This window comes from Aquarana catesbeiana, linkage group LG06, assembly GCF_042186555.1.
Source record: "Aquarana catesbeiana isolate 2022-GZ linkage group LG06, ASM4218655v1, whole genome shotgun sequence".
NCBI lineage: Eukaryota > Metazoa > Chordata > Amphibia > Anura > Ranidae > Aquarana > Aquarana catesbeiana.
This window is the reverse complement of record NC_133329.1, coordinates 344819620-344844847: the sequence shown is the minus strand read 5'-3', so window position 1 is coordinate 344844847 and position 25228 is coordinate 344819620. Positions and strand designations below refer to the sequence as shown.

The 25228-nt window shown below is 38.8% G+C and overlaps 1 protein-coding gene across 2 annotated transcripts in view; it reads right to left on the bottom strand.

Annotated features, from left to right (window-relative positions):
* Positions 1-25228, bottom strand: part of XIRP2 (xin actin binding repeat containing 2) — a 290910-nt gene that overhangs the window by 92442 nt on the left and 173240 nt on the right. The window lies entirely within an intron of this gene.

Sequence of the window (25228 nt, the reverse complement as noted above, 5' to 3'; positions counted from 1 at the left end):
AGGCGGCACGTGCGGGGCGATCCGGCTTAGTTCTGTCCCTAGATATACTAAAAGCTTTTGATACTGTGAGTTGGCCTTTTTTATGGGAGGCTATGGCACGGATGGGTATTGGCCCAACCTTTATTCATTGGGTCCGCTTACTGTACGCGGACCCAAGAGCTAGGGTGCGTACAAACATGGATATTTCTGCATCATTTTCCTTGGGTCGGGGTACCCGACAGGGGTGCCCTCTCTCTCCCCTGCTGTTCGCAATAGCCATTGAGCCACTGGCTCTGGCTGTGCGGCAGACGGCTGGGATTGGGGGCATCCGTTCGGGCCCGCTTGAGGAAAAAATCTCCTTATACGCAGATGATGCCCTGATATATTTAGATGGACGGGAAAGCTCTTTTGCAAAATTAATGCAGGTGGTGGAGGAGTTTGGTGTGGTCTCGGGACTCAGGGTGGGCTGGGAAAAATCGCAGGCCTTGGCTATCGGTCCCCCCTCCCCCTACAACTATCTACAGAGGTCATGCATCCAATTGACGCCCTCCCTTAAATACCTTGGTATCCAGATACATACTGATCTCTCTAGGTACGAGGAACTTAATGTCACCCCTATAGTCCAACAGATGACGGAGAAATTCCGTACCTGGTCCTCCTTACCTCTCAATTTAATTGGTCGCATAAACATATTTAAAATGATCTTTCTGCCAAAATTTCTCTATAGTTTTAGGGCCTCCCCCGTTTTCCTTACCAAAAAATTATTTGCAAAACTTGACTCTGCCCTGTTTACTTTCATTTGGAACGGTAGCCAACCTCGTATAGCCAAATCATCTTTACAAGCGGCCAAACCTGTAGGTGGATTGGCTTGCCCAAATTTGAGGAACTATTTTCTTGCTTCCCAGCTCACTTATGTCCATGATTGGTTGCACTCTGACCCCCAAACTCCATCCACGGCTTTTCTACTGTCTCTATTTGCATCCCCTACCTCCTTGAAGGACGAACTACATAGGTCCAAAAAAACGGGTGGATCCAGATTTTCTCCCGCAGAGGTTTGCTTTATGGCCTGGAGGGAGGGGGGAAAGATACTGGCACAATCCCAAGTCGATATCTCGCCACAGACTCCTCTGTGGCGGAACCCGAACATTCCTGAGCTCTGTGGTCATCCAGATTCGATGTGGTGGGCCCGTTATGGGATCACGCACCTCTCTCATATTTTTGAAAACAATATATTAATGTCTTTTGAATCCATTCGACTTAAATATAACATTGCAAACAAATTTTTCTTCAAATACCTTTTATTGCGACATGCCCTCAGGACACAGTTTGGTTCATTGACCATAGGGCTCAGGGAATCCTCCATGGAGGACCTTCTGTCCTCTCCAGAGATAGACAAACTTGTGACGACCTTCTATGGGCGCCTTCAGGTGATGGGTGCGGATCCTTTTCAGAACTCTCAACGTAAATGGCAAAGGATTATGCCTGAGCTTTCTGAAGAGGACTGGGAGGAGGCAGTGGAAGTGTGCTTTCAGGATATCATCAGTACGGCTGATGTCCTGATACAATTTAAGTTTATACATCACTTACACTATACACCTGCTAGGTTGGTTACAATGGGACTGGGTCAGGATATTGCATGCGCTAGATGTAAGAGTATCGCTGCTGATTTCTTTCATATGTTTTGGGCATGTCCCGGGCTTGCAGCCTTCTGGAAAGATGTTTTTTCCTTTTTCAGCCGTAAGTTACATATACCGCTGCCGCAAACTCCAGAGGTCGGCCTCCTGGGAGTACTAAATGATAGTGTTCCTCGCACTCATGCTAGGATGTTAATACGTATTTTATTGTTTTATGCACGTAAAACCATTTTATTGCACTGGAAAGATACTGAACCCCCTTCAGCCCAAGCCTTCTTCCGTATTGTACATGGGACCCTCCCCAAATTTAAGTTGATTTACAAGAGCAGAGCATGCCCTGGGAAGTTCACCAGGATCTGGCAGCCTTGGCTGGATGTTGCAAAGGACTTCTGGGGGGAGGTCCTCTCCTCACAGTTGTCTCAGTGAGGAGGCGAGGAGATGTGTTCTTAGCAAACATTACTTGACATATATGTGGATGTGGATGGAAATCTGTATGCGTTCTGATGAGGGGTTGTTCCACAAGAAGCGCCATAATTATACTGTAATATTGGTGGTCGCGGGTGACAGATGTGTGTATGAGTGTGTGTATGAATGGTGCGAGTTGTTTCCGGTTGGGATGTTATTGTTCTGTACAGCTGTACTACTTCATGATTTTTGCTATATTCTCAATGATCAAAATACCTATGACATACATGTATGTAGGACAGTTTATATTATTGGTCTTCTTATTATTTCATCGTTTTTCTTGTATTATTTTTATTGCAAAAATCCAAAAATAAACACCTTTAAAAAAAAAAAAAAAACTGCACATATTCAGACATTTAAAATGGCAGATGCAGAAAAAATAATGGAGCCGCAGTAAATCGCAAGTGTAGCTCTTGACTGCTGACATGCTATGTGTGGCCAAAGAAAACTTATACCACATATACTTAGAATTCCCCATAAACAAAATGGCTGACCAAGTGAGATAGGATCATTGATCACCGATACTTGACTCAAATACTGGGTTCTTAGACAATGAAGATCCTTAAGGCTAGATCCCGTTGGACTAACATAAATACCATTTTTGTATATAGAGGTGAAGTAACCTAAACTCCCCCACTCTCCCCATCCCCCCCTTTTTTTTTTTCACCCCCCCTTACAACCATTTCATCTCTTAGCTCTTGTCTGTCCCCTTTATGATCTAATACTAAACCTTATGACACCCACAAAAACACAACCCTTGACTGCTGAACATAATAATATGGGTGGCACAGTGGTGTAGTGGGTAGCACTCTCGCCTAGCAGTAAGAAGGGTCGCTGGTTCGAATCCCGACCACGACACTACCTGCCTGGAGTTTGCATGTTCTCCCTGTGTCTGCGTGATTTTCTTCCGGGTACTCCGGTTTCCTCCCACACTCCAAAGACATGCTGGTAGGTTAATTGGATCCTGTCTAAATTGGCCCTAGTATAGGTATGAATGTGAGTTAGGGACCTTAGATTGTAAGCTCCTTGAGGGTATAGGGACTGATGTGAATGTATAATATATATATATGTAAAGCGCTGCGTAAATTGACTGCGCTATATAAGTACCTGAAATAAATAAAATAATAATACACAAAGACGCAATGGGTTATTAATAGTTATAACAGTTTGAGTTGTGATAGTGGTTGTCTACACAAACAGAAACTTATTACCCGAGAATGGATGTAATGTGTGACACCCAGCAAGAAAGTTTTGTATATTTTATACACTTTGTTATGACTATGTATTTGCTCAATAAAAACTTTTATTGAAAAAAAAAGAATTCCCCATAAAGCATCGTACACACGATCGGATTTTCCGACGGGAATTGTGTGACGACAGGCTGTTGGCGGAAAATCCAACCATTTGTACGCTCCATCGGACAATTGTTGTCAGATTTTCCACAGACAAATATTGGATGGCAGGCTTTAAAATTTTCCGTAGACAAATGTCTGTTGTCGGATTTTCCGAGCGTGTGTACACAAGTCCGTCAGACAAAGTCCAAAGTACAAACACGCATGCTCGGAAGAAAGGACGAGCCAGAAGCGGTCGGTCTTGTAAACTAGCGTTTGTAATGGAGAATTAACATTTGTGACGTGGCAAATTATAAAATCTATATATGCAGCGCACAATTCTCTTCTTCTTTAATGGGATAATAATGAAGCTGCTTTGCTGGTGATACTGATGGAGTTCTGCCAAACGTATTTTCAAAGGCTTTTTTTTTTTCTAGTGATATCAAGAATAATATTATTATGCTTGTTTTTTTTTTTGGTTTTTTTTTGGGCAAGTTACCACAACACCATTATCCCGTAGTTTTTAAGATCAAAGATACAACTATGTTGGTGTCCCCAATGTCATTTGAGTAAAGTACATCAGTAGTAAGTAAATCACATAGCCAAGTATCATTCTACACAATTTTTTATTGTCCATTAAAAAAAGAAAACAAATAAAATTAGACATGTTATCTCCCAATAAAACTTAACCAAAAAGTGCATTCTATGCAACCAAAAATATAGAAAATATACCAAATCAAATCATTATTATTCAACCAAAAAATAAAATAAAAGCCTCATGCATGTGTCCTGCTTCTTAATATAGGGGGTCACCAATGCCAAGAGTTGGTGAAAGCAGGGGTCCATCATCCGGAGATAATTCCGAACATCATCTGGATTATACTCCTGGAGCTCCTACAGCAAAGGCATATGACATAATTGGTCACGATTAACAAAGCAACTGATTTTTGGTCCAAGAAATCCTCCTCCTCCTGTTCCTGGACTGGACTTGGATCAAAGCAATAACCCCAAAGCCACACGTTATCTCCTCCGATTCCGCAACCTGGCTGGTTGACAAACGGCCGTTCAGAAACAAACTGAAAAGAGCGAAATGAAAAGCGCAAAATGAAAAGCGCGAAATAAAAAGCGCAAAATCAGCACTCACCAAACTTCGACTAACATGAAATTAGCAGAAGGAACCCAAAGGGTGGCGCATTACAATTGAACTTCCTCTTTGTAGTCTCGTAGTACGTCTAATACGTCACTACGTTCGTGTTTGTTGGCCGACAATTCCTTGCCGTTTGTATGCAAGACAAGTTCCTGGCCAACGCCCTTCGGACAAAAGTCAGAGGCTTTGTCTGCGGAAAATCCCATCGAGTGTACAAAGCTTTAATCACACTGTGCTTTGCACACCCCCCCCCCCCCCCAAAAAAAACGAGTTTGTGTATGTGAGAAAAAGCAGCAGCCACAGCCATGTAATAAAATATAATGATTCTAACTGACCTCACTATGCAGTCATGTCTCCTATGCTATAAAAAGTCAAAGGTAAGTACTTCTGGTACCACTTCTGCCTAACTGCCCTAGGTTGTCGGTTCGAATTCCAACCACAGCACTACCTACATGGAGTTTGCATGTTTTTCCTGTGCCTGCATGTGTTTCCCCCCACACCCAAAGACATGCTGGTAGGTTAATTGGCTCCTGATTAAATTGTCCCTACTATGTGTATGAATGTGAGTTAGAAAGCTTAGATTGTAAGCTCCTTGAGGGCAGAGATTGATGTGAATGTATAATATAGACAATATTTGTAAAGTGTTGTGTAAATTGACAGTGCAATATAAGTACCTGTGATAACAAATGGTGTCTGTTCCAAATCAAGTCTTAAATTGTATATGTAACAATTTTTTTAAGTTTTGGAAAAAGTAGGGAAGGGTTAAAGCCTCTGTCAGTTTGTTTTTTTGCTGTCTGCATCCCATTGGAAGATTTCCTTTCACATCCTGTTTCAGGGACACAACAGAAAATTAGAGTAGATCTCTACAAAGTGAGAGACATTTCCCACTTAGGGCTTATGTACACACAGACGAGGTTGACCACCGGCTGCGGTAAAACCCAAAACGCTTCAAAATTGCGGCAAAATAACACCTCAATTTTATTGTGATTTTGCTGCATTCTGCAGCCAGTGGTCAAAACGTTCCTATCCTGAACGCGATTCTTCAGGAGAGGGAAGTTGAATCTCCGCAAACCGCAGCAGCGATTGTAAAAACATACAGTGCCTTGAAAAAGTATTCACACCCCTTGAAATTTTCCACATTTTGTCATGTTACAACCAAAAACGTAAATGTGTTTTATTGGGATTTTATGTGGTAGACCAACACAAAGTGGCACATAATTGTGAAGTGAAAGGAAAATAATAAATGGTTTTCAACATTTTTTACAAATAAATATATGAAAAGTGTGGCGTACATTTGTATTCAGCCCCCTGAGTCAATACTTTGTAGAACCATCTTTTGCTGCAATTACAGCTCTTTTTGGGGATGTCTCTACCAGCTTTGCACATCTAGAGAGTGAAAGTTTTGCCCATTCTTCTTTGCAAAATAACTCTGTCAGATTGGATGGAGAGCGTCTGTGGACAGCAATTTTCAAGTCTTGCCACAGATTGTCAATTGGATTTAGGTCTGGACATTGACTGGGCCATTCTAACTCATGAATATGCTTTGATCTAAACCATTCCATTGTAGCTTTGGCTGTGTGTTTAGGGTCATTGTCCTGCTGGAAGGTGAACCTCTGCCCCATATCTCAGTTCCATACTCTTTCCAATTTCAGATGATGGATTGAACAGTGCTCCGTTAGATGTTTAAAGCTTGGGATATTTGGGATAGCTTGGGATATTTTTTTTTTAACCTAACCCTGCTTTAAACTTCTCCAGAACTTTATCCCTAACCTGTCTGGCGTGTTCCTTGGCCTTCATGATGCTGTTTGTTCACTAAGGTTCTATAAATAACCTCTGAGGGCTTCACAGAACAGCTGTTAATACATACTGAGATTAAATTACACACAGGTGGACTCTATTTACTAATTAGGTGGCTTCTGAAGGCAATTAGTTATGCTAGATTTTAGTTAGGGGTATCAGATTAAAGAGGGGTGAATACAAATGCACGCCACACTTTTTCACATATTTATTTGTAAAACATTTTGAAAACCATTTATCATTTTCCTTTCACTTGACAATTATGTGCCACTTTGTGTTGGCCTGTCACATAAAATCCCAATAAAATACATTTACATTTTTGGTTGTAACATGACAAAATGTAGAAAATGTCAAGGGGTATGAATACTTTTTCAAGGCACTGTATGTGTGCATGGACACATAGGCTTTTTTGGAGTTGAGTTTAGGAATTTTGGCAAAAAACCACCAAAGGCTCCTAAACTCAGGTTTAGAAGCTGTAGTGTACATGAAGCCTTAGACAGTTGTCATTGGAACAGGAGTCTCTATTGAAAATACCCTCACCTCTTCTTCTGGTGACAACTGCAACATTTTTGGATTTCTCATCACTGTCTTGGTGACAATGGTCATCAAGGGGAACAGAGAAAAAAACTCCTAGTGGAGACACAGACAGCAATAAAAATGTAGTTTCTAAAACTAAAAAAAAAAGAAAACTATTTTGCTATACACTATAAAAGATGAGTTCTTTGTAAGCTATACATATTAGTGTACTAGTCTTTACTTCTTTGTTTCTGTACAAGACTGCACAGAGCAGACCATGTTTAACTACAATTCTGTTTCAAAGAACATGTTTTTAAATGCTGTGATTTTATTAAATCCCTAAAGGGCCCTTTCAGAATAAATTAATTTTATTTCTTAGCTGCTTCTAACTTCTCACGTAAAGCCCACATAAATGCTGAAACTTAAACACAGTTGGACTCATTCCTTTTTATTCAGTGTTTGCTCTGCTTAGACTAAACAGTCAGTACAATAAAGCTAGTGAAAAGGATACAGCAGTACAATACAGGCACGTATAGGCTACCTTTACATAACCCTTCCAGTGCTGGAGAGTGTTGTGAATCCTGGGCTCTTAAATAGTAATTTCAACATTTTCAACTGGCATCCTACAGATCATCATTAAGTGCCAGAGAAATCATATAAAAGTATGTTGTGTGGACTGATACAGTAGGTGCCTGCATTGAACTGCTTAAATTGATACATTTATGGTACTAATACACTTATCTAAAATATTTATACTGATGTTTTATCTGACTATTGGGTTACAATTCCAGATTCCAACTATAGGTGGTGCTGACACTGAAATCTGAAACTGCAGCTCCTGTTACAATACAAGAGCTGATAGACCCTCTAAATCTGTTCTGAGTTTCCGGCATTAGCCAGAAAGTTCAAATACCCGGTTCATCAAGTTTTTTTTTATCATTAATAGTACAAATATCAGCGGTGGCCTGCCCATAAAGGGGCGCAGGGGTGCCGCCCCCCTAATCTCTATGCGCCCGGCCCCTAATCTCCATGCAGCGCACCAGACGCATAGAGTTTTATGTGTTTTTTGTTTTTTGTGTAGCACGTGATTACAGCCGGGGGCTCTAATTAGCTTCAAAAGGGTGGGCTCGGGGCGCAGAGCCAACATTCACTATTGTCTTCCTACTTCTCCTCCTGACCAATCAGGACAGGAAGTGGGTCCTGCGACCGGATTGGCCAGGAGAAGAAGCCACCGGATTGGCCGGGAGAAGAAGCCATCAAAGCTGCTTGGGAACTGGATGGGGTAAGTTTGGGGGCTGGCAGGCTTGTGAGAAGGGCTGGCGAGCGGGGCTGGCGGGGGGGTGGGTTTTGTTTGCCAACCCCCCAAAAAATGAAGCACCAGCTGCCACTGACAAATATACATATATGTTTGGATGCAATGAAGAAGTTTAGATTGACTGATTTTATATAGTTGTATCTATGTGTGTATAGTGGCAGTACTATTATATAAAAGTATAAAGGATTATATAAATTAGGAAAAAAGCAGAACCATGCTGTTAAACCACTCAGTTTGGATGAAAGCTAAATCGAACGCCTAGTAACATAGAGACTCCCAGTGATGATCTAAAACTAACATTAAATAGAATTGTTATCGACTTGCCCTACAAAAGAAGCAGTGGATTTATTTTGTTTGCTAAAAAATAGACACTGTTTTTAGGACCCTGCATTTGGAGTCAATGATTTATACTAGTTATAGATTTCTTTCTCTTTTTTCAGTATAAAGTGCATGAAAACAATAAAGTATGTGCTGGATTGTTGCTTTCCAAAGAACTCCATTAAGACTACAATAAATCTTATCCATCTAGCAATGAAATTCTGATAATTTGTTTCAGAATAAGTAGCAGTAGGAGTTCTACCCCAGAGTAATATCACAATGTATAAAGATAATTAGTAATACTAGATGTTTGCCTTAGTGGGTCTGCATTTAATTTAGTTTCTCATGAATAATATATCAATAATCTACACATGTCTGTTTTCTGGTAAAAAAAAGATTTTCTAACTCAATGACCCAAAAGATCTGCTTTTTATAGATTACATCCAAGGAAATAAAAACAGGGCAACAAATAAAAGAGGTGTGGGCCAGAGCACCCAATCAGATTTTGACTGTCTTTTTCCCAATGCAGGTTATTATGAAAGATAACATATTTGTAATGTTCGCTATAGTTTGTAGTTCCATTACTTTTCCTTTGTCCTAGAATTAAATTAGATCCAATGTACAAAGAAAGAAAAACACATGAGGGCTCCAACTGGTTTTATACATGTTTAATAAAAAGGGCAGAAATTCTAATATGAATATGCCATGAGGGAAAGTGATATACAAAGAGCAGGAACCCTATTTAGAATTCATCTTTTAATCTAATTGGAATTTTTGATTGGTTGTTTTGTTCTGCCATAAGCTGGCCATAAACAATTCCAACCTAATGGCCTCATTTAATGGATTGGTACATTCATGATTACCCCGAGGGGGCTACAATGTAAAAACACTTTTTTTCTTGTTGGAAATTCACATTGTGGCCTGCCTAATTCTTTCTTTTCTCAGTGAAAAGTGAGTAGGTAGGTGTTAAGTGGACATATTTTGCTTTAGTCTGCTGGGCTAGTCACAGAATAAATAAACACAATTTAGGCCGGTGAAAGACTGACAAATATCTCCTTGAGAATGACTGGTATGGAGATATCTGCTTGGCCTTGCACAAGTCCACTTAGCACTGAGGATCACCTTCCACTCTCACTGGAGGATTACAGTAGAGCTCGGGCATTAGCTTGTGTTCTTCACTCTTTTCTTTTAACTCTACTCTCACAAGATGATAAAACCTCTATGGGCAGTAATGTATCCCAAAGAATATCTAACACACTCATCGTATTCAATGAGCAATTTATGATCAGCCTTATGGAATACTTCTGCCAGTGGTAGGCACAGACTGTAGAGTGCCCTAGGGCCTCAGTGGTAGACACAGAGTGTAGAGGGCCCCTGTCTCTTAGTGTTAGCCACAGACTGTAGAGTTCCCCAGACTCTCAGTGTAAGTGTCAAACTGTAGAGGGCACCAGCCTATCAGTGGTAAACACAGACTGTAGAGAGCACCATGCTCTCAATGGCAGACACAAACTGTAAAGGTCCCCAGGCTCTTAGTGGTAGACATAAGCTGTGGAAGGGCCCAGGCTTTCAGTGTTAGACACTGACTGTAGAATGCCCCAGTATCTCAGTAGTAGACAGTAGTCAGAGTTTATAGGGTCCCAGGCCGTCATTGTAAGACACAGACTGTAGAGGTCCACAGCCTGTCAATAGTAACCAAACACTGTAGAGGACCACAGTCTCTGCGGTAAACACAGACTGTAGAGGGCCCCTGTCTCTTAGTGTTAGCCACAGATTGTAGAGTTCCCCAGGCTCTCAGTGTAAGTGACAAACTGTAGAGGGCACCAGCCTATCATTGGTAAACACAGACTGTAGAGAGCATCAGGCTCTCAATAGTAGACACAAACTGTAAAGGAGCCCAGGCTCTTAGTGGTAGACACAAGCTGTGGAAGTGCCCAGGCTTTCAGTGTTAGACACTGACTGTAGAATGCCCCAGTCTCCCAGTAGTAGACAATAGCCAGAGTTTATAGGGTCCCAGGCTGTCATTGTAAGACACAGACTGTAGAGGTCCCCAGGCTGTCAGTGGTAAACTCAGACTGTAAAGAGCTCCAGCCTTTCGGTGTTAGACACGAACTATGGGGGTCCCAGCCCCTTAGTAGTAGACACAGACTGTAGGGGACCTCAGTCTGTCAGTGGTAGATACAGACTGTAGAAGGTCCCAGTCTGTCAGTGAAAGATACAGGCTGTAGAGGGCCCCAACCTGACAGTAATAGACACAGACTGAGGTGGACCCTAGCCTGTTAGTGGTGGATACATATTGTGACTTTCATTGACCCCCTTGTAAGGCACCTTGTACATTAGGAAGCATACAGACACTACATGCAGTCCCTGAAACTCATACAATTTATATTTTTAGACAAATTCTAAATCTTGTAAATCATATATCATTTGAAAATGTGTAGTTGAGTAGTATAAAATATGAACGGTGCATGTCAGAGCAAAATAAATTAAATAACTTAAAAGTAAAATATGCAAGAAGTTTCTGCAATATATGCACACTTCAACATGCTTTTTTCCTTTAACCGCTTGCCGCCCACCCACAGTAGTTGTATTGAGAATGGGTGGCAGCTCCAGGCCGGGCGACATACCTGTACGTTGCTGCTTTTCGTGTCCTTACTTCTGGGTTCAGTACAACAAGAGTTTGGCAGCTGATTTCAGCCAATGATTTTGGCTGAAGTCAGCTGATAAACTGATCAGCTGTGGCCAAACACACACACAAAACACAGAACTCTGTATAATGTGAACAGCGATCTGGCTGTTTCTTCTCCATGCAAAGCAGGCAGACAAAACAGACAGATAGTAAAGTAAAAGTTGCACATATTACACAAATTACACGTTGTTAGGCACACTGTTAACTCTTTTATTGCCCTAAGATGTTAACCCCTTCCAAGCCAGTGTGATTAGTACAGTGACAGTGTACAGTATTAGCACTGATCACTGTATTAGTGTCACTATTAATGTCAGTGTCAGTTAGCCAGTTATTGTACCCCCCAGCCAGGGTCAGCTAGCTCCAAACTTATTTGGATTTTTTTGTACCAAAGACATATAGCAGAATACATTTTGGCCTAAATTTATGAAGAAATTTGATTTTTTAATTTTTTTTTATTGGAAATGTTGCATAAGTAGGAAATATAGGGGGTTTTTTTCCAAATTTTTGTTCTTTTTTTTACAGTCATTTTACAGCATTTTTGCTTGCACATGATTGGATGATGGAAATGAGCAGTTTTACTGCATTTACTAAGCTCTGGGGAAAATGAGCGCAACTGGACTTGTAAGTGCACGGTCTATTTGCCTTTAGTAAATCAACCCCATTGTGTTTAATACAAAATTATTAAGAAAAGTTTTTTATTAACATTATTGAATTACAAAATGGCTTGTTTATAGAATAAGTTCACCTTTGGGAACATGTTACATATTTCACCCGTTTTTATGGTGGAACATGTAACATGTTCCCAATGCTGCAGCCACTTGCCAATCCACTCTCTCCATGTGACAGCAGTACAGGGAGAAGTTCCCCATACAGGCTGTCACTTTATGAAAAGAGCGCGACCGTGTGGACAAGTTCTGTGAATGAATGAACTACAAGTACTGACATCCTTTGTGGATGTCAGCTTGTAGTTCTCAATGAACTACCACAGCGCTGTTGTACGGGCAGACAGCCTTCACAAACAGTCTACAGGAGACCTGCATGGCACCAGCGATCTACTGATCGCTGGTGCAATGCTTTCCAGGCTCCTACAAAAAAAAAAAAAAATAGTAAATGCACGTTTTTTTAATTGCAAAAAAATGTGCATTTAATATTATTTTTAAAGGTGAACTTATCCTTTAACAATTACAGAAGTATATTACTTTTATTTCATGATCTAGATTAGAACTTTGTGAACATGAATGGTGAACATAGGAAGACTCATATCTTTGAGGAACACTTAGCTGGTACAACACGAAGATGACTGGCGCTCTTCAAGCATCTTGAAGTCTGACTATTAGTTTGGGCAGTTGTAAGTAAAGGCTTTTGGTTATGGTAATGGGCACTTACAAACAAGACATGAGAAGAGAATATTAATGGAATCGTAAGTGGGAAGACATCTAATAAGTATATGTGGTTTGTGTTGCTGAATATGACAAAAATGTCAAGTAGCATAATCATGAGTGAAGTTCTTGGTTTTTAACAAGTAAGTGCCTGATATAATAATACAACACATGCTTGCATTATTGTGTGTAACAAGCAAACTCATCTTCAATAAAATAGCAACATCTCTTCTCAAGGTCCTCTTCCAGAAAAGTAAAAGCATTTCTATGAAGTATTAAAGGTTAAATTAATGTTTTTATGTAATACGCCAGGATCAGTATAAACACCTAATTTTAAAAGTACCTGAAGCAAATTATGCTGTAAGTAGATTTACAACACATTACACATTATAGATCTATGTGATTATCTGCAGCCCTGAATTCAATCCTCACCTTGAACATTTCTAAATCCATAAAAGTCACACATAGGCCAGCAGTGGGAATGTATTGCTGTATGGTGAGAAATAACATCATAATCAATGAGTTTTCTTTTTTTTTTTATGCTAACATCTAGGAAATAATAAAGAAACCATGCAGTGCTGTCTTCCTGGCAATGTGCAGGAAGCCTTGTAGAAGTTAATGTGTGATAGCATGAACACCTATACACAGTGGCGTCTCCAGCTTTCATATTTAGGGGGAGCACATGGGGGGACAGGGACAAAAGTAGGGGGGCAACTATAAAATGTAGATAGATAGATAGATAGATAGATAGATAGATAGATAGATAGATAGATAGATAGATAGATACTGGGGCCCTTTACTACTACCCCACAACGGCCCTTTCACATGTTCTGCAGTGAGCTCCCTTCCTATTGTATTGGGGTCCCCCAGGGTGGCAGAAAACAAGATATATATGTCACCAGCATACCAAGAAAATATAAGGATCCAAAGCAGTGGGAGAACTATCAGGGTTGCAAAGGTTGTCTTGCCTCTGGGCCCTGGTGTTCTGCCACTGTGAGGTTTCCCAGCCTCCTCTTGCTGTCCTGCCCCTGCTATTGACTGCTCTGGTCTGGCATCTCTTGGAATTTACAGGCTGGTTCTCCTGTCCTAAGGATGGGAGAAATCAGTCTGTTTTTTCAGTAACAGAGTCCTGGTGGAGTCCTTCCTGCAACTCGCTCTTCTCCCTGCCAATGAGGATGCAGGGGAAGGAGCAGATCGGGCGGCCGTGGTTGTGTGAGCAGTGTCAGCAAGCAGAGTGAGGGGGGGAGGAATCACCCGCAGGACCTGACTGGGGACTCTCTCCCTCTTAGACATTGATTTTTTGTAAAAAAAAAATGTTTTTTTTTATTGGGGGGCACATGGTGGGGCACAGCATAATGTTGGGGGGGTCAGGGCCCCCTCTGGCCCCCCCCTAGGGACGCCATTGCCTATACATATTCTTTCCGAAGAGGTGAGAAAGGAAATTAGATAATTCAGACCCCAACCACTTTTACCATTATGTGACAAATGGCTGGTCAGATCTCACTGCGCTGCCACCAAAACATGACAAATGCAGGATAAACTCACACCACACTGCCATGTATAACACTCTTATGCCGTGTACACACGAGCAGACTTTCGACGGACTGAACTCCGAAGGACTTTTTGACGGACTTTCGATGGAGTTACGACACAACGGACTTGCCTACACACCAAAGTACGACTGATTCAAACGTGATGACGTACGTCCGGACTACAATAAGGAAGTTCATAGCCATTAGCTGCCCTTGCGTCATTGTTCGCCCATCGCACTAGCATACAGACGAACAGATTTTTTGACTGGACTCGAGTCTGCCGGAAAGATTTGAAACATGTTCTATTTCTAAAGCCCAACTGATTTTTCGACAGCAAAGGTCCGATGAAGTCCACACATGATCAAATTGTCCGGCGGATTAGTTCCGTTGGACCTTTGCTGTCGAAAAGTCTGGTCATGTGTACACGGCATTAGCCTCACCCCAGAAAAAAAAAAATCCCAGCTTGCAGGACAACACTGTAAATCCCATCAAACTGAGAGCAATCAACACTGTGTTTACTTTACTACGTAGTTAACCTGTTATACACCAAACTGCCACCATGTGTTTTATCAAAATCACAAACCATTGACAATATCTGCAATACCAATCATGAGTTTTAAGAAATGCCCATAATACACACTGTCACAACAGACAGGAATGTTTCAGAGATTTACAATATAGTAGCACTCTTCAAAGAGACAAAGTTGCTTTAAAGTGGAGCTCTAACCAAAAGGGGAAGCCCCACTTGTTTGCTTTCTCTCCCCCTCCGCTGTCACATTTGGCACCTTTCGGGGGGGAGTGGGTACCTGTTTGTGACAGGTACCCGTCCCCACTTCAGGGAGACCTTGCGAGGCTAGGTCCCTCAGAAGTTCGCTCCCCCCTCCTCATTCCCCCGCTACTGGGCCACTCACAAAGCACAGCACACTTCGATCATGCGCAGTAGGGAATCGGCTGTGAAGCCACAAGGCTTCATTGCCGGTTTCTCTTACAATGAATGGCGGCGGAAGCACCCAAGAGCCAACTGGGGTCTCGAGATCGCAGGATCCCTGGACTTAGGTGTTCTAATATTAAAAGTCAGCAGCTACAGTATTTGTAGCTGCTGACTTTTAATCTTTTGGTGGGGGGGATGGAGCTTCTCTTTAAGTTTTACCTTTAGCTTTGTGCATAAGACAATTGAATATAGTGTATTGTTTGATGAGAGAAAAGGTAAAACTGCAAACAAAATATTTACAGAAAAAATCTATTACAAAAAGTAAAGAGACATGAATACACAACAAACTTTAAAAAACTAAAGCAATCAACAATAAAAATGACGAAAGTCCTGGGTTCCTTGGGTTCCATTAAAGCTCGAACAATGGGCATAAGACAGATTAGCAGTGGCGTCTCCAGCTTTCATATTTAGGGGGGGCACATGGGGGGACAGGGACAAAAGTAGGGGGGCAACTATAAAATGCAGATAGATAGATAGATAGATAGATAGATAGATAGATAGATAGATAGATAGATAGATAGATAGATAGATAGATAGATAGATAGATAGATAGATAGATAGATAGATAGATAGATAGATACTGGGGCCCTTTACTACGACCACACAATGGCCCTTTCACATGTTCTGCAGTGAGCTCCCTTCCTACTGTATTGGGGTCCCCCAGGGTGGCAGAAAAGAAGATATATATGTCAGCAGCATACCAAGAAAATATAAGGATCCAAAGCAGTGGGAGAACTATCAGGGTTGCAAAGGTTGTCTTGCCTCCGGGCCCTGGTGTTCTGCCACTGTGAGGTTTCCCAGCCTCCTCTTGCTGAGTGAGGGGGGAGGAATCACCCGCAGGACCTAACTGGGGACTCTCTCCCTCTTAGACATTGATTTTTTGTAAATAAAAAAAAGTCTTTTTTTATGGGGGGGGCACATGGTGGGGCACAGCATAATGTTTGGGGGGTAAGGGCCCCCTCTGCCCCCCCCTAGGGACGCCATTGCAGATTAGTGTTAGCTCTCATAAAAAGACTTTTGGCTGATGTTCTTCATTTAATGCTAAAGGAGAGCCCCCACCCTTTCCCTAAACTTCACATCAGCATGCATCTCTGCATGCTGTAGAAAAGAGCTTCTCCCTGAGATCCTACATTTATTTTCTTTTTTCTTAACAGTTGCATGTAGTGTCATACAGTGCATGATTTCGTAAGTTTCATCTCGTGATTGCACGTTATCACAGAATTTCAAAATGGAGGCATGGGAAAGGGACCCCGGCAGTAAAAAGGTGGGACAAAAATAGGTATACATGAAGAAAAAGTCATAAGAATATATGTAAGTTTCATTGTTTATTCCCCCCTATTTATGACTGGCTGGGGTAGGGGAGCATCTTGAAAACTTATTTTATGGCTCTCAATTAGTCATTAAGATTACATCCCCTGACAGGTTTCAGTTTTATCAGGGTCTTTGACAGGGATCCTGTTCCCACTTCCGGGAGTCTGCGCCATGGCCCATGACGTCACCGATGGGCTCCCTCCTCCTCCCCCTGTCGCCGAACCAGTAGGAGAGAGAAGCGGGGCCTCACGCATGCGCAGTAGGGTTCCCGCCGTGAAGCCGTAAGGCTACACTGCTGGGTTTCCTTACCCGCAATGGCGGCGACAGCACCCGACAGCTAATGGAAACATCAGCTGCGGTGCCGACATCGCTGGACACCAGGGCAGGTAAGTGTCCTATTACTAAAAGCCAGCAGTTGCAGTATGTGTAGCTGCTGGCTTTTAATTTTTTTAAATAGTTTAATAGTGTTCTGGCTTACAAGTGTAAGTTTACCTTTTCACAAAACATGAAAAGGTGAAATTACACCCTCCACCCCCCCCCACCCCCCCTTTGCCCCTGCTGCACTTACCTATGTGGGTGATTGGCTATCACTGCCCATGCCCTCGTGCAGTAGCCCAGGAATTTGAAAGCCCCGCTCTTTATTCTTTTTTTTTTTCCTTAGGGCTTCTGGGATGGATTATAATGATTCTCATTGATGCCATGCCAGCATGTGACCATTTTGACCAATCAGACCTGTCCCAAACGCTCTAAGGAAAGAAGGGGAAAAAAAAACATTTCTGGACCACAACACTGGTTGCATGGGCAGTGACAACTAATCACCCATGGGTGAAGGTAGAGGGACCAAAGGGATGCAAGAGGGTGCTTACGTTTTCATTTTTTGTGAAAAGATGAGCTTATACTTTAATGCTGATAACATCAGTGTATTAACGCCAAAATATGTTCGGATTAATGGGTGTGGAGAGGAATTCCTATGGTTATAGGTTTTGTTTATGTGGATGTGAGCCTGCTCTGTGTCTTCGATAAAAACTGTTATTGTTTTCTTGCAAACTCTAAAATAACACGGCTGCCCTTTGTTTGCCAACAGAGTTTTGGGGAGCTCAGAGCTCATTATCATAGCTCCTAACTGTCTCTGATTTGGAGGGACTGTCCCTCTGTTCCTCTTTCCTCCTCATTTGTCCCTCGTTTTGGTCTGATCTTTATAGCTGTAAATAAAATGCACTTTTTATCTTTCAAAAAGTGTTTTCCAGCGCTAAACCTTTCATCCAGTTTCCAAATTGCTTCATCTGTATATTTCAAAAGCCAATATAAAGGAATAGTAGTGGTAAAAAAAGGCACTTGTGGGTTTAACTAACCATTCTTATTGTATAATTATCCTTTAAATAGGTGTAGCAGGGTGTGTGTCCTATGCCTACATACTTTTGCTAATAGGTGTCCCTTGTTCCCATTCCAAAATGTTGAGAGGCATGTATTATCATCACAGATATAGTACATTTACAGGAAGAGTAAGATAAAACCTATAGTAAATGTATACTGAACCTTCGAGCGTCATTTATTGCATATATTTTATATGGCTTCTCCCTGTGATGAATTCATAAATATATATATATATATATATATATATATATATATATATATATATATATATATAAATACAGATATATATATGATATCTTATATGTAGTAATGTGGAAATATAGAGTAAAAATCCCCAATACATCCTATTTACTGTAAAAACATTCTGACCCTTAGATATGTCACATAATAGCTATACTGTAATATATTTATTTTACCCAAAGGATATAATAAAATGACAGATACATTCTAGGTGGTAATTGGAATCTTTCTTCGAATGATTAGCAGGTCAAGGAGCGTTCCCCTCTATACACAGCTTTAGTAATGAAGTTAAATTTGTTACCTGCAACATAGGTAGTAAATACCGACATTTAAAATGATTTCTCAGTACAACAAATAAGCAACAGGGCAAAGTCACATTCTTAGTAAACACAGCCTGCTGCACATAGAAGAAGCTGGTATTTGCAGGAATGACACAACTCAAATGCACCTGGGTATCATGAATTAAACTTTCATTTTTTCATCAAGTTACGTATCGAAACCTTAAAAGATCAGAACGCTTGGACTCACAACAGGGTTGAAAGATTGAAAGATTTCTATTTTTTTTTGAACAATCTGATTTTTTATATTTTTTATTACTAATTGCGTAAATACAAATCGATTACAGGGTAAATTAATGACATTCTGATTGAAAAGAATGTAGCGGTTTCTTATAGGAAAGGCCAGCACCTCATATGTTATCTTTGCTAACAAAAAATGTACTTCTTTAGTAAATCAGCTCTTATCAGTTAAAGTGCTTCTAAAGCCTCAAATTGTTTTACCTTATTGCATTCAATGCATTAACCTCCCGGGCAGTATGATTATTTCAAATTTTTGATGTTGAAAGTGGTACAATTATTTTGCATGGAAATGTGGTGTTTTATATTGTAGGCCTGTAATTCTTAGGAATAACTCACTTAAATCTGTCCAAACAAGAGTCTAGTAGACATCCCGGGTATGATAAAGTTTGAAAAACGAAATCATAAATTATAATATAATAAATTATAATAAATAACTATAAATAATTATAACAAATAATAATATAATAATAATAAAAATTATTCAATAATGTAATTAAATCAAAAACACTGAAATTTGCTCATTTGCAGATTTGTCGCTGTCATTACTTTCAGTGTCTGATGACGGATTTCCCAAAAAATCACTATCGCTCAATTCTGCAAGTGATCCTAATTTATTATCGCTGTTTTCTAGCTGGTCTAAAACCACTTTTGATGTAAAGGGATGATTTTGGTTGCTATCAGGGCTGGTGCAAGGATTTTTGACACCCTAGGCGAAACCTAATTTACCGCCCCCCCCCGGCCTTGGCTCCACCCCTGACTCCACCTCCTTTTCCCTGCCCATGTAAACCCCACCTTTTTAACGAAGCGCCCATCAATGCAGCCTCACCAGCGCCCATCAATGCAGCCTCACCAGCGCCCATCAATGCAGCCTCACCAGTGCCCATCACATGTAGCCTCACCAGTGCCCATTAATGAATGTTTGCTTGCTTCCATTCATTCAGGAGTCAGGACACAGACTGTCCTCCACCACCGTTGCGCATCTGACACATAAACGGAGCGGCGGCTGCCTGCTGATGCTGAGACTTAGTTGCTTGCTGCAGAGAGAAGAGAGTAGGAACACCAGTGGCCGGGCACCCTAGGCAGAAGGGCGCCCTAGGCGGCTGCCTAGTTTGCCTAGTGGTAGCGCCGGCCCTGGTTGCTATGGATAATCTCCAGTTTCCAGGCAGAAAGAACAGTATTTATAATATAAAACTGCATGCAGGACACTGGACAGACCACTAGGGACAAAAGGGATGTGAAATAAATTGATACAGTAATGTAAGATTACAGTGTACTGTATATGTATTGTGTGTTTTACTTTTTGAATTTGGCGCTGTTCTCCGTCCCCGTGCGTCACAATGCTTGCAGGGCGTGGAGCTCGGCTCCTTGATAGATCGAGTGGAGGACAGTTCGCATACAGTGCGGGGAGGACATCGCAGGATCCTGGGGACAAGGTAAGTTTGCTGTACCAGGATCCTGCGATGCGATCCAGAGTGTGGCTTGGGCTTACCGCTTTTGGTGCTGAAAATCCACCCGAGCCACACTCAGGAATACCGTCAGGGGGGTTAAGGTAAAAAAACCTTCTGTGTCACAGACTCGTCCCTCACCCCCCTGAACCCCATTGTGATCCAGCGTTGCGCATGGGAGCTGAGGCATCCCTTCTCCCTGGGCAGATTGATAGCAGCGGAAGCCATTGGCAGCGGAAGCCAGTGACAAGGGAGGGGGACAAGGCCAAGTCCCGCTGTCTGTGTCAGTGAACCCAGCAGCGGGGCTTGGGATCAAGCACGTGTTCCCCCATGAGAATCGGCTTCCTATTGGGGGCACCAGAAGGAGAGGAGGAACCAGGAGTGCTGGCAGGGGACCCGAGAGGAGGAGGATCTGGGCCGCTCTGTGCTATTGCACAGAGCAGGTAAGTATAGACATATTTGTTATTTAAAAAATATTAATTTACAACCACTTTAAGTTTAATTTTATAGAAAACAACAAGAAACTTGGATGTCCCTATCTATTTCTTGTCTCAGCCTTAACTACTTGACCTCCAGAAGATTTACCCTTCTTCATGACCAGTCCATTTTTTGCGATACGGCAGTGTGTTACTTTAACTGACAATTTTTTCCCACAAATAGAGCTTTCTTGTGGTGGTATTTGATTCCCTCTACGTTTTTTATTTTTTGTGCTATAAGCAAAAAAAGACCGACAATTTTGAAGAATAAAACAACAATATTTTTTAGTTTTTGCTATAAAACACATCCAATAAAAAATATGTAAAAATTGAATTTCTTCATAAATTTAGGCCAATACGTATTCTTCTACATATTTTTTGGTAAAAAAAAAATCCCAATAAGCATATTATGATGGTTTTGCGCAAAAGTTATAGAGTTTGCAAATTCACAAACTATGGGATATACAGTGCCTCGCAAAAGTATTTACCCCCCTTGGCATTTTTCGTGTTTTGTTGCCTCACAACCTGGAATTAACATGGATTGTTTGAGAATTTGCATCATTTAGTTTACAGAACATGCCCACAACTTGGAAGATGTTTAATTTTTTTTTATTGTGATGCAAACAACAAATAGGACAAAATAACAGAAAAAGTCAATGTGCATAACTATTCACCCCCCTAAAGTCAATACTTTGTAGAGCCACCTTTTGCAGCTATCACAGCTCCAAGTCGCTTTTAGGCATGTGCATTTCGTTTCGTTCCGAATCGAAATTCGGACGAATTTTTCATTATTCGGAAATTCGGATGCATCCGAATTTCCGAATGACAAAAGTAAAGAATTTAAACGAATCCGAAAAAAAACGAACGAATTCGAATCGAATTCGAAAACATATTCGAATCGAATTCGAAAACATATTTGAATCGAATTCGAAAACATATTCGAATCGAATTCGAAAACATATTCGAAAACATATTCGAATCAAATTCGAAAACATAATCAAATTAAAAAAAAAATAGAAAACGTTTTTCTAAAAAAAACAATAAGGTAGAATATAAAATAATAAAGCAATAGAATATATATATATATATATATATATATATATATATATATATATATATATATATATAATTTTTTTTTTATTATTTTCTTCTATTGTTTTTTTATGCTTTTCTTTTCTATTATTTTATATTCTATAATAGTATTTTCAATTCAAATTCATTCTATATATTATATTTTCTTCTATTCTGTTCTATTGTTTTTCTAGTCTATTCTTTTCTATTATTTTCTATTCTATTCTAATCTTTTACATTCAAATTTGATTTCGGTCTATATGAAATTCGAATTTTGGAAGATGTTATATATATATATATATATATATATATATATATATATATATAATTTTCTATTCTGTTTCATTGTTTTTCTATGCTATTCTTTTCTATTCTATTCTAAACTTTTCTATTCGAATTTGAATTCATTCTATACGAAATTCCAATTTCGGAAGATGGCTTCTGAAAGTGGAATTTCGTATAGAATGAATTCGAATTTGAATAGAAAAGATTAGAATAGAAAATAATAGACTAGACAAACAATAGAACAGAACAGAATAAAATATAATATATATAATTTATTCTATTCTGTTCTATTGTTTTTCTAGTCTTTTCTCTTCTACTCTATTCTAATCTTTTCTATTCAAATTCGAATTCATTTTATAAGAAATTCAAATTTCGGAAGATGGTTATATATATATATATATATATATATATATATATATATATATATATATATATATATATATATATATTATACATATACATATATATATATTATACATACACACACACACACACACACATATATATATATATATATATATTATACATATACACATATATATATGTGTGTGTGTGTATATGTATAATATATATATATATGTATATGTATAATATATATATATATATATATATATATATATATATATATAACCATCTTCCGAAATTTGAATTTCATATAGACCGAAATCAAATTTGAATATAAAAGATTAGAATAGAATAGAAAAGAATAGACTAGAAAAACAATAGAACAGAATAGAAGAAAATATAATATATAATATATATATATATTATATTTTCTTCTATTCTGTTCTATTGTTTTTCTAGTCTATTCTTTTCTATTATTTTCTGTTCTAATCTTTTCTATTCAAATTCGAATTCATTCTATAAGAAATTCAAACTTCAGAAGCCATGTTCCGAAATTCGAATTTCGTATAGAATGAATTTGAATTGAAAAGACTATTATAGAATATAAAATAATAGAAAAGAAAAGCATAAAAAAAAATAGAAGAGAATAATACAAAAAAATTACCGTATTTATCGGCGTATAACACGCACAGGCGTATAACACGCACCCCAAGTTTAGGAGGGAATTTTAAGGAAAAAAAAACTTTTAGGAGGGAAGTTTAAGGGAAAAAGACTTACATTTAAATGCCCATCATTGCAGCCTTCTCAGTGCAGCCTTGCCCCAGTGCAGCCATGTCAGTGCAGCCTTGCCCCAGTGCAGCCATGTCAGTGCAGCCTTGTCAGTGCAGCCTTGTCAGTGCAGCCTTGTCAGTGCAGCCTTCCCAGTGCCCATTGCAGCCTTATCCCAGTGCAGCCTTGCAGCTCGCAGTTTGAAAATCCTATGATCCCCTGCGATCCTGAGCTTCAAAATCGCCGACCGCGATTTGAAAATGGTGCCGCCGGCGCCAAAATACACAGAGCCAGTCCTCAGCTCTTCTCGGCGGCTCTCGTTCACTTTCGGCTCCACTCGTAGTCCCGCCCGGGATGGGCGTGACTGTGAGCGGAGCTATCCGAACCTAGCCGAGTACACTCGGCTAGGTTCGGGCGGCGCTCGAGTGAAGCCGAAAGTGGCCGAGAAGAGCCGAGGACCGGCTCTGTGTATTTCGGCGCCATATTCAAATTGCGGTCGGCGATTTTGAAGATCTGTCAGCTCAGGATCGCAAGGGATCGGCGTATAACACGCACCCATGATTTTCCCCTGATTTTAAGGGGAAAAAAGTGCGTGTTATATGCCGATAAATACGTATATTTATACGTATATTTATATATATATTTTTTTTCTTTTTATTTTTTTTCTTTGCTGGTCTATTGTTTTTCTATTCTTTTCTATTCTTTTCTATTTTATTCTAATCTTTTCTATTTGAATGCGAAATCATTCTATACCAAATTTGAATTTCCGAAAATGGTTATACAGAAACAGAATGAAATAGAATGAAATCGAATTCTAATAGAAAAGACTAGAACAGAAAAACAATAGAACAGAATAGAAAAAAAAAAATATATATATATATATCTATTCTAATCTTTTCTATTTGAATTCATTCTGTACCAAATTCCAATTTCGGAAGATGTGTGTGTGTATATATATATATATATATATATATATATATATATATATATATATACACACACACATCTTCCGAAATTGGAATTTGGTACAGAATGAATTCAAATAGAAAAGATTAGAATAGAACAGAAAATAATATAAAAGAATAGCATAGAAAAACAATAGAACAGAATAGAAAAAAATATAAAATATTCTATTCTAATCTTTTCTATTCGAATTCATTCTGTACCAAATTCCAATTTCGGAAGATGATTTTATTTATTTATATATATATATATATATATATATATATATATATATATATATATATATATATATATATATATATATATATATATATATATATATATATAAATATTTCTTTCTATTCTGTTCTATTGTTTTTCTATTCTTTTCGAATTTGATTTCATTCTATTTCTATATAACTATTTTCTGAAATTCGAATTTTGTATAGAATACATTTGAATTCAAATAGAAAAGATCAGAATATAATAGAAAATAATAGAAAAACAATAGAACAGAATAGAAAAAATATTTTATATATATATATATATATATATATATATATATATATATATATAACCATCTTCCAAAATTCGAATTTCGTATAAAATTAATTTGAATAGAAAAGATTAAAATAGAGTAGAAAGAATAGACTAGAAAAACAATAGAACAGAATAGAATAAGATATAATATATATATTATATTTTATTCTGTTCTGTTCTATTGTTTTTCTAGTCTATTCTTTTCTATTCAAATTCAAATTCATTCTATACGAAATTCGAATTTCAGAAGCCATCTTCCGAAATTCGAATTTCGTATAGAATGAATTCAAATTTGAATAAAAAAGTTTAGAATAGAATAAAAAAGAATAGCATAGAAAAACAATGAAACAGAATAGAAAAAAATATATATATATTATATTTTATTCTCTTCTGTTCTATTGTTTTTCTAGTCTATTCTATTTCTTTTCTAATCTTTTCTATTCAAATTCGAATTCATTCTATACGAAATTCTAATTTTAGAAGCCATCTTCCGAAATTCGAATTTCGCATAGAATTAATTCAAATTCGAATAGAAAAGTTTAGAATAGAATAGAAAAGAATAGCATAGAAAAACAATGGAACAGAATAGAAAAAAAATATAATATATATATTTAACCATCTTCCAAAATTGGAATTTGGTACAGAATGAATTCGAATTCAAATAGAAAAGCTTAGAATACAATATATTATATTTTTTTCTATTCTGATCTATTGTTTTTCTATGCTATTCTTTTATACTTTCTATTCTATCCTAATCTTTTCT